We start from the raw sequence: 10,946 nt of genomic DNA, 5'->3' as shown, positions 1-10,946 counted from the left end.
CGACAACCTCGTGGACGATCTTGTGGCTGCCCGGATGGACCTAGTTCGGGGCGGTCCTGCCTGCAGGAAGGAGCTTCTTCACACGGCACCACCACTGACATTCGTCTCTTCCTCAGCATCTTATGCACCGGCCATTTTGGCCACTGCTCGCCGTCTGCCTACCACTGAGGAGTTCGACCGAGTCATCGCTCCTACTCCAGTCAGAGCTGCACCGCCTGCCACACCCGCACTACCGCCTGTCGCACCCGCGCCATCACCGCAGCGCAGTGCTACGCACCAGGAGCCTGCTAGAGAGGAGGTGGAGGTTGAATCTCCTGCACCGCTGAGTCTTGCCCTCGGCAAAGGAAAGGACATCGTCACCATCTCCGACTGAGAGCGCCGAGTAGCCGCGCGTTATGTCTGCTTGTATGATGTGTTTTATCTGTACGCTAGTTTGTATTAGTGTGTTCGCTGCTTTCCGGAGGGGTGTGCTAGTCTAAATAACATGTCAGGATGGTGTACGCACATCCTGAGTGCTGTATCATGTGTTTGCTTTTCGCATGTAAGATTTGTGTTAAGCGTTTCTTCTCCGTGCGAAATTGTTTATGTTCTTTTTCGAAAAATCTTGAGGTCTTTTAAATTTTTGCCTTTGCAAGATTTCCCTTGTGCCACACAGTTCTTCTCATGAGTTTTGCAAAATAATACCCCCAGACTGGAAAAATGTCTCGCCCGTGGACTCGCTCCATGCCCAATCAGCCAGAAGGAGTTTATGGGACACAGACTAGCAACAACTTCACTCAGGGACAGTCCAGTCAACAGGACAGCAAAGCAGCCTTTTCTCCTTTGAGTTTTGCCTCCAAACCAATTTCCCTGGCTAGTCCTTAGAGCCCTCAACCAAGATCCAAGATGATCCACTTGTCTCCAGTTCAAATATTTCAAATTATACTTGCTGCAAGTATTGACCAGATTTGCCAAATTTGATGAAATTCATTTGATTTCTTCTCCTAAAAATTTGAGAAAATTCAGGCAGTCTCTGGATGCATTAAGAGGTCACCTCACCAAGTCCCAGCTCCAGAAAAATTTCTCTTCATGCCAAATCATTTCGTCGAGCACTTGCAGGGCACTGTTTCTGTCAAAGTTCAGAGTTCAGTTAAACAGTTTCAGTGAGCACTGTCGTTTTCTTCAGAAACCGTTCTCGATCTCGCCAGTACCACAGTGGCACCTTGCTTCCTGTCCCATCCTTCTTATCTCTACGCCGCACGATCACCTGGAAGCTTGCGGGCGTCAGCGACGAGCAGGAGGAGGTGCGCCACCCCGTGAGCGACGGCAGCAGCGGCCTTTGCGGCTGCCAGAGAGGCGCAGCATTGGACGGCGCCGTCCAGCGCCGCCCAAGCCACCCAACGCCGCCGCGTGGCCATCCACTCGCCCGTGAACGCTGCAGCCCGTCGTCGTGAACTGGTAGGCGCGGAGCGCGCTCCCTGCTGCCGCCGTGCCCGTACGGCCGTCCCGTCGAGGATCGGCGCATTACGCCTAGCCCGACCGAGGTTTAGCAGAGGAACGACACCAGTGATCCTCCCTGATGGTGCCTAGCCTCTTAAACCCCCTGCCCAACCCCTGCCTCGTCGTAATCGCTCGCCGGAGATATCCCGTTCACGGCCACCCCCTCGGATCGCCTATAAAAGGAGGCCCCGAGCTCGAACTCGAACCCACACCACCTCTACACACCACCAATACCACGCCAAGCCACTGGAAGAGCCCCGAGGGAGCCTTCTTCCCCAACTCCGGCCGCCTCGACCCGCCACGGGACCCAGCTCGATTCACTCCCCACCCACCGGAGTACTCCACCATCGCTCGAACCACCGTCCGCCGGAGAAAGTGTCGCCGTCGACGTGGTGCTCTCCGACGGCCAAGTCCACCACCCACCGACGCGGAAGAACACCCTGAACATCTTGGTACCCTCCGATCTCTCTGTCTCGCCGTGGTTCAACGCCGGCGGCCACCGCAGCCTTCGGGCGCCGGCGAAGTTTTAAACCTGACGGGTGGGACCCCCCGTCAGCCTCTCTTCTTTTTCCCCCTCGAACCGTTTTCTAAAAGCGCCTTCGGGCAGAATGCGTTTTCTCTTTGGGCTGGCGCATTTCATTCTGAACCATTTTCTGTTTTCTTAGTTCAGTCCCTGGTTCTTTTCTGTTTCATCACAGATTAGTCCCTAGACTAAAACCCTTATATCTTTTTAATAAAAGATGATTTTTGATTGATTCTTTTTCTGTCAGTCTTATATTTTTGTCTAGTTTTTTATAGTATTTATTTGGAAAAAAATTGGAATAATTTTTATGCACGCAACGAGTTTCACGTTAGTATACGGTTTCGTTATACTGTAGGTTCCGGAGGAGGTAACGGAGCCGCGAACTTCGCCGAGCTAGACTCCGACTTCTCCGAACCAGGCAAGCATGTTTGAACCTTTGATATGATAGGTGTTTTGCATGTTTGCTTGAATGGTTGTGCATGGCATATGAGCATCGGTGAGTTTTTCGTTGCATGCAAGGCAACTATCCGTGTGTTTCGAAGTTACTGTGATCTTTGATGAGAGATGACCTGATCATGTGGTGACATGAAAGGTAATAAGATGGTATTGTTGTAGCATGCCAATCTTACGTCATCCGATAAACTCCGACGTTAACGTGGACTGAACCACGTTACCGTTCTTCCCCTTTCGTGCTGCCACATGTTTTCTGCAAAGAATACGGTTTAGTAAGTTGCTAACCTCTTTCCTTGTACACACCAAATAGAGGGGCCGGGATGAGGGTTCCATGGCCCTGGATTAAAGCCAGTCATCCGGTCAGGGGGCATGGGTGTATCCGGTTGGAACCGAGAGGGGGGCACCCCTTAGAGCGAGCGGTATAAATTTGATCCCATGCTACGCGAGGTTGTAGCCTCCCCGTCTCAAGGTTTTTCTTGAACGTTGCCGAGGGTGATTCCTGGCATCGGAATGTTGAATGGGTGTGTACTGGTTAGATGTGTTTCTCCTAAAACACCGTAAACGGAACTAGTCCCTTGTGACTACTGAAATCCGTTGGCTGTGGTTAAAAGTACAAACTCTGCAGAGTCCAATCCCTCCGACTCATCGTGTCCATGGTCAAGGACCGTGGCCAGCATATCCATATCCATGTCAGTCCCTATGTCAGTCTCCATGGTAAATCCCCGGTGAACAAATCTCGAGTGGTAAACCCGGTTGAATCGTTATTCCTGTGGATGGACTAACTTTTTGTTTATCTCGTACCTGAATATTTCCTTGAAATGATTTAAATTCATGAGCCACTGAAATATTAAGCTATGAAATATAAGCCCTTTATGTGATGTCGCTCAGACGTTCGACTGTGGCACTCTTGTCATTTACTTTTGAGATTAGCCCTTTATGTGATGTCGCTCAGACGTCCGACTGTGGCACGCTCGTTATTTACTTTTTATATAAGCACTTTATGTGATGTTGCTCAGACGTCCGAGTGTGGCACGCACTGTCATTTATTTTCCACTATAAGCCCTTTATGAGGTGTCGCCTTGACGCCCGACTGCGGCATTGTTATTTCATTTGTACCCTTCTGAGGAGTCATTCAGACACTCGATTGGCCTTCAGCATTATGTTGGGATTTCGGGAGGACTACCGCCCGACTTTCCTTTTTATTTCCCATGCATAGCTATTTTATTATCTGAGTGCGCTTTATTACTCTGTTCATATGCATCATGTTTACATTTGTTATATCTTATGTCCGAACTGTCTTGCGAGTACTTTCATAGTACTCACCTGGCTTGTTGATTTGGCCAGATGTTGACGAAGGCGATCTCATGGATGAAGAGTTTGATAGTGGGTCCGACGCCTAGAGGAGTCCCAGTCAGTCCCGTGCGATCCTGGATATTGGTCACTTGTATTATATACGCTTCCGCCACCCACAATAAGTATCCTCGAGCCTCACTTCGACGCTCGAAGAGTTGTTAGATTCAGGAGTCATGTCATCCACTTCATTGTGACATACCCACCACCACTTTTATTGTGAGTCAGTAGTATGCCACCCTATCCGCCTCTATGTTTTATTGGCGTGCTTGTAATAAATTGTTGAGCCGTCTCCGCTCAACCTTGTATTATATTTAGTACTCCTGGTTTTTCTTCTGTGATCAAGATATTGTCTACCAGTGGGAAGGATTCTTCTCTACTGGTCTGTAAAAGGGATTGGTTTCTCAATAAATATTTTTATTGGAGAACCGGTCGTGACAAGCTTGGTATCAGAGCCAGGCTGACTGTAGGAAGCCACTAGGTGCGATCGCTAATCGGTTATTAGCGTTTTTAGTGCTTTTTCAGCATTTTGCAAATGTAGCTATTTTCTGTTGGTCATCATAAATTTATGATTTGACTACTCAGAATTTTTGCCTACTTTTGTAGATGGCTCGCAACAACTGCGAGACTCGGGTGTTCACTAATGTGCTCGAGGGGTTTGTCAAACTCCTCGGCTCCATCACCAAGCTCGCGATCGGGCCAGCAACTCGTCCGGAGTTCACGCTTTACCAGCACAAGCTCAGCGACGACGTGTCTATGCACCAGGCCGTGGTGCAATTGAAGGGAGGACGTTTTGCGTCTCGCCACTTCCGTTTTGTGGGAAGGGCCATGCCTACGGAGAGGCATGCCATGCAGATGGCTGCCCGTGAGGCGATAGCTCGCCTTCGGGATATTCTTCCTTCGATGAAGACTCGTCGCTACCGCTACCTCCCATGCCATGTGCCATATACTTGTCACTATGCATTCGCCTGCCATAGGGGAGAGCGGGATGAAGCCATCGAGATGATTGTGGAGTATCTCAAAGCTCTGGAGGCAGCTTTCGACGACCTCGTGGACGGTCTTGTGGCTGCCCGTATGGACTTAGTTCGAGGATATTCTACCAACAGGAGGGAGCTTCTCCAGATGGCACCGCCACTGACATTCGTCTCGTCGTCGGCATCATATTCACCTACCATTTTGGCCACTGCTCGCCGTCTGCCTACCACTGAGGAGTTCGACCGGGTCATTGCTCCTACTCCGGTCAGAGCTGCACCGCCTGCCACACCCACACTACCGCCTGTTGCACCCGCGCCATCTCCTCAGCGCAGTGCTACGCGCCTGGAGCTTATTAGGGAGGAGGTGGAGGTTGAGTCTCCTGCACCGCTGGGTCTTACCCTCGGCAAGGGGAAGGACATCTTCACCATCTCCGACTGAGTGCGCCTAGTAGCCGCGCGATGTGTCTGCATGTTTGTTGTGTTTTGTATGTGCTTAAATTTGTAGTAGTTGTATGCGCTTCATCCCGGAGGAGTGTGCTAGTCTAATAACATGTCAGGAGTGTGTACGCACATCCTGAGTGATGTATCGTATGTTTGCGTATCGCGTGTAAGATTTGTGCTAAGCAGTCCTTCTCCGTGCGCAGTCAAATATTTTCTTGAAAAATCTTGAGGTCTTTTGAATTTTTGCCTTGCAAAATTTTCCTTGTGCCACACAGTTTTTCTCATGACTTTTGCAAAATAATACCCCAGAGTGGAAAATGTCTCGTCCGTGGACCCGTTCCATGCCAAATCCACCCGAAGAAGTTTATGGAACACAGACCAACAACAACTTCACACAGGGGCAGTCTAGTCAACAGGACAGCGAGGCAGCCTTATCTCAAGTATGCCGCCTCTTCGAACAAAGCCAACAGCAACACCAAGAGATGATGAACCACGTCATCAATATGGGAAACCACCGTGAGCCATACCAACCGCACTCCAAGCTGTCTGAATTACAGAAGACTCGCCCTCCAACGTTTGCTCACACTGATAGGCCACTTGAAGCCGATGAATGGCTTCGAGACATCGAAAGAAAGTTGATTATTGCTCAATGTTCTGATCATGAGAAGGTGCTTTATGCACCTCACTACCTCACTGGAGCAGCTGCCGCATGGTGGGAGAACTTCCTACACATGCATCCCAGTGAACATAACATCACCTGGGAAGAGTTTAAGGAAGGCTTTCGTGGGGCACACATCCCCAGGAGCATCATAAAAATCAAGAAAAGAGAATTTGATGACCTCAAGCAGAGAGGCATGTCTGTGACGGAATACAATGGTCAGTTTACCCAGCTATCTCGTTATGCCTACGATGAGCATATGACTGAGAACAAAAGGATGGAAAACTTTTTGGATGGCCTGGCGCCAGCATTAAGATGCCAACTGGTCGTACACACTTTCCCAGATTTCAAAACTCTGGTTGACAAGGCCATTACTTTGGAGAATGAGCGCCGCAGTCTGGAGGATATCCGTAAGCGGAAAAGGGACAAGACGACCCTTGCTCGCAACAATCGAAGCAAGACTGATGTTCAGAGGAATGAAGCGAGAAAATCCACGACGACTGCTATAAGGCCAACCAGACAGTTTCATTCCAGGGACAAGGACTTCACGTACCGTCCAGGGGTCACTTGCTATGCTTGTGGTGAAGAAGGGCACTATGCCAAACAGTGCCCAAAACCAAGGAACTCGGCCCCCAAGCCGAATAATGGTGGGAACAATCCAGCCCCCAAGCGCAACAATTTCAATCCCAACAACAATCACAGGAAGGGTCACCTGAACCATGTGACCAAGAAAGATGCACAGAATGCCCCAGACATCGTACTCGGTACGTTCCCTGTCAACACAGTACCTGCCACAGTTTTGTTTGATTCTGGAGCTTCTCACTCGTTCATTTTGAAGAGTTTTGTCTTGCAACATGGTTTTCCGTTTGGAAAAATCTATGATTATCAAGTCCCCCGGGAATAAGCAGATCACTCAGAGTTACTGCCAAGGAGTGATTATTGAATTCGAAGGACTAAAGTTTCAAGCTAATCTCATCGTGTTGGAAAATAAAGGACTGGATGTCATCCTAGGGATGGACTGGTTGACCACCAACAAGGGATTTATTGATTGTTTCAATCGGACTGTGATTCTCACTCACCATCACGGCAAGACAATGAAGGTTACAGCTCAAGAGAGACCACGGTCACGGCAGCCAAAGTTGAAGAAAGTGGACATTTCAGAACTGAGAAAAGTTCCAGTGGTGTGCGAGTTTCCCGACGTGTTTCCTGAAGAACTACCAGGCATGCCACCAGACCGAGAGATAGAGTTCAGCATTGAACTAGCACTTGGCACCACCCCCATCTATAAGAAACCATATAGGATGGCACCCTCAGAGTTGGTAGAATTGAAGAAGCAAATCAAGGAATTACTGGACAAAGGATTTATTCGAGCCAGCTCCTCACCTTGGGGTTCGCCAGTATTGTTCGCCAAGAAAAAGGATGGGACACTGAGATTGTGTATAGACTATCGAGCTCTCAATATGGTCACCATCAAAAACAAATATCCGATGCCACGGATAAATGATTTGTTTGACCAGCTCGCCCAAGCCAAGGTGTTCTCAAAAATTGATTTAAGATCGGGATATCATCAATTAAAAGTACGGACAGAAGATATCCCTAAGACAGCATTCACCTCCTGATACGGATTATATGAGTTCACAGTAATGCCTTTTGGACTGACGAACGCCCCCGCATATTTCGTCCACCTCATGAACAAAGTGTTCATGAAATTCATGGACAAATTTGTTGTGGTGTTCATTGACGATATTCTGGTATACTCAAGGACGCAAGAGGAACATGCTGAGCATCTCAGGATTGTTTTGGGAGAATTAAGGAAACATCAACTATACGCCAAATTTAGCAAGTGTGAGTTTTGGCTAAGACAAGTTGGTTTTCTAGGCCATATATTAAACCAAGAAGGCGTGGCCGTAGACCCCAAAAAGTCAAAGCCATACTTGACTGGAAACCACCAGCCATTGTAACAGATGTACGGAGTTTCCTAGGGATGGCTGGATATTACCGAAGATTTATTGAAGGATTCTCCACTGTGGCAAAACCAATGACATAGTTGCTCAAGAAAGACAAGAAATTTGTATGGACGGAAGCATGCGAGAAAAGCTTCCAAGAGCTCAAGAAGAAACTAACAACAGCACCGGTTTTGGTCGTGCCGGATATACACAAGAGTTTTGAAGTGTATTGTGACGCGTCCCGGAAGGGCCTCGGATGCGTATTAATGCAGGACGACAAAGTTGTCGCATATGCTTCCCGGCAACTACGGAAGCATGAGGAAAATTATCCTACTCATGACTTGGAGCTAGCAGCCGTCATCCATGCACTCAAAGAGTGGAGGCACTTTCTGTTGGGAAATCGTTGTGAAATATATACAGACCATAAGAGCCTTAAATATATTTTCACACAACCAGAGCTAAATTTACGACAACGACGCTGGTTGGAATTGGTCAAGGACTATGATGTCGGCATTCACTACCATCCAGGGAAAGCAAATGTAGTGGCAGATGCCCTCAGTTGGAACCCCAGCCCGGGCAACGACAGTCCACAGAACTTGAGGCCTGAATTTCAGCAGGAGTTCGCTAGACTCAACATGGTGTTAATCTCTGAGGGCACCATATCAACTCTGGAGATACATCCCACCCTAACGGAACAAATTAAGAAGGCCCAGCAGGGACATCCCAGCATCGAAGGTATAAAGAGAAAAATGAGCCTTGGCAAAGCTTCAGAGTTCGTCACAGACAATGAGGGAGTGTTATGGTACGGGGACAGACTTTGCGTACCAAACATTGAGGAACTCAAGCAACAAATCCTAACCGAGAGCCACACCGCTCCATACTCGATCCACCCTGGAGGAACCAAAATGTACAAAGACATTCAGGAAAGATTTTGGTGGCACGATATGAAAAGGGATATAGCCGCATTCATTGCTTGTTGCGACTCATGTCAGCGCATAAAAGCCGAGCATCAAAAGCCAGCAGGGCTACTACAGCCAAACCGGATACCTGAGTGGAAATGGGATGAAATTGGAATGGACTTCATCGTCGGGCTACCTCGATCGCAACGCGGAAATGATGCCATATGGGTCATCACAGATAGGCTAACCAAGGTAGCACATTTCATCCCCGTGAAGACGACCTACTCCACTCAAAGGCGTGCTAAGCTTTATCTCTCCCGCATAGTTTGTCTGCATGGAGTCCCAAAGACTATAATATCCGACCGAGGCACTCAATTTGTCTCTAAATTCTGGGATCACTTACAACAAGCTCTGGGCACTCAACTAGCATTCAGTACAGCGTACCACCCTCAGACTGATGGACAAACGGAACGCGTGAACCAAATCCTAGAGGACATGCTGAGAGCCTGTGTGCTCACCTATGGATCCAGTTGGGAAGAAAGTTTGCCGTATGCCGAGTTTGCTTACAACAACAGTTACCAGGCCAGCTTACAAATGGCACCTTTTGAAGCATTGTACGGACGGAGGTGTCGTACCCCACTAAATTGGTCAGAGACAGGTGACAATCGTATCTTCGGCCCAGACATGCTCAAGGAAGCCGAGGAGAAAGTTAAACAGATCAGGGACAGACTCAAGACAGCTCAAAGCCGACAAAAGAGCTACTACGATCGAAAACATCGTGAGGTCAGCTTTGAACCCGGTGATTATGTATACCTACGAGTGTCGCCTATGAGAGGCATGCAACGGTTCAAAATTAAGGGGAAGCTAGCCCCAAGATTTATTGGACCTTTCTGTGTAATTGCACGAAGAGGCACAGTAGCCTACCAGCTAGACCTACCCAAAGAGCTGTCAGACGTCCACGACGTGTTCCACGTTTCACAATTGAGGAAATGTGTAAGTAACCCGGAAAAGCATGTATCTCATGAGGGCATTGATGTGCAACCGGACCTCACCTACAGAGAGCGGCCAGTAAAGATATTGGAAGAGTCTGAAAGGAGGACCCGTCAGAAAACAACTAAATTTTTCAAGGTTCAGTGGAGCAACCACACCGAGGATGAAGCTACATGGGAAAGGGAAGATTTTCTTCAGGCAGAGTACCCACACCTATTTGAGGATCAACTGAAATCTCGGGGACGAGATTTTTCCTAAGGGGGTAGGTGTTGTGACACCCAAAATTTTTATTTGGTTTTTTTAAAACTTTTATTTGATTTGAGGGATGTTATTTAAAATTTTCTTCTAAAGAACTCTCCCTCTCAAAAAATTTCTTTTATGACAAGTGTTTTGTTTGGTTTCACCCAAGACTTGATTTTGGTCTAGGAGGTTTTTCCATCTTTTGTGGACTCAACACCAAATGTTTCTCATTTGGGAAAATTATGTTTGAAAATCTTTTAAATAGCCCTATGGCATTTGGGGTGATCTTTTCCCCTTTTCAAAAATCTCCTCTTGCCATGACCTAAGTGGAAACCCCTCCCAAAAGCCCTTTCTCCACCTTTGTGCCAAGATATACTTCAAATCCAGCAAGTTGAACCCCCCCATGAATTTTCTTCCATTTAGTTCTTATCAAAGATATTTTCTGCCTTCTATTCTAGCTCTTGGAGATTTACAAAGGAACTACCTTTTCTCCTTTGAGTTTTGCCTCCAAACCAATTTCCCTGGCTAGTCCTTAGAGCCCTCAACCAAGATCCATGATGATCCACTTGTCTCCAGTTCAAATATTTCAAATTATACTTGCTGCAAGTTTGTACCAGATTTGCCAAATTTGATGAAATTCATTTGATTTCTCCTCCTAAAAATCTGAGAAAATTCAGGCAATCTCTGGATGCATTGAGAGGTCAGCTCACCAAGTCCCAGCTCCAGAAAAATTTCTCTTCATGCCAAATCATTTCGTCGAGCACTTGCAGGGCACTGTTTCTGTCAAAGTTCAGAGTTCAGTTAAACAGTTTCAGTGAGCACTGTCGTTTTCTTCAGAAACCGTTCTCGATCTCGCCAGTACCACGATGGCGCCTTGCTTCCTGTCCCCTCCTTCTTATCTCTGCGCCGCACGATCACCTGGAAGCTTGCGGGCGTCGGCGACGAGCAGGAGGAGGTGCGCCACCCCGTGAGCGACGGCAGCAGCGGCCTTTG

The sequence above is a fragment of the Aegilops tauschii genome, chromosome 4 (genome assembly GCF_002575655.3).
Source record: "Aegilops tauschii subsp. strangulata cultivar AL8/78 chromosome 4, Aet v6.0, whole genome shotgun sequence".
Taxonomy (NCBI): Eukaryota; Viridiplantae; Streptophyta; class Magnoliopsida; order Poales; family Poaceae; genus Aegilops; species Aegilops tauschii.
The sequence above is the reverse complement of the archived record's forward strand: the minus strand, read 5'-3'. Positions refer to the sequence as shown.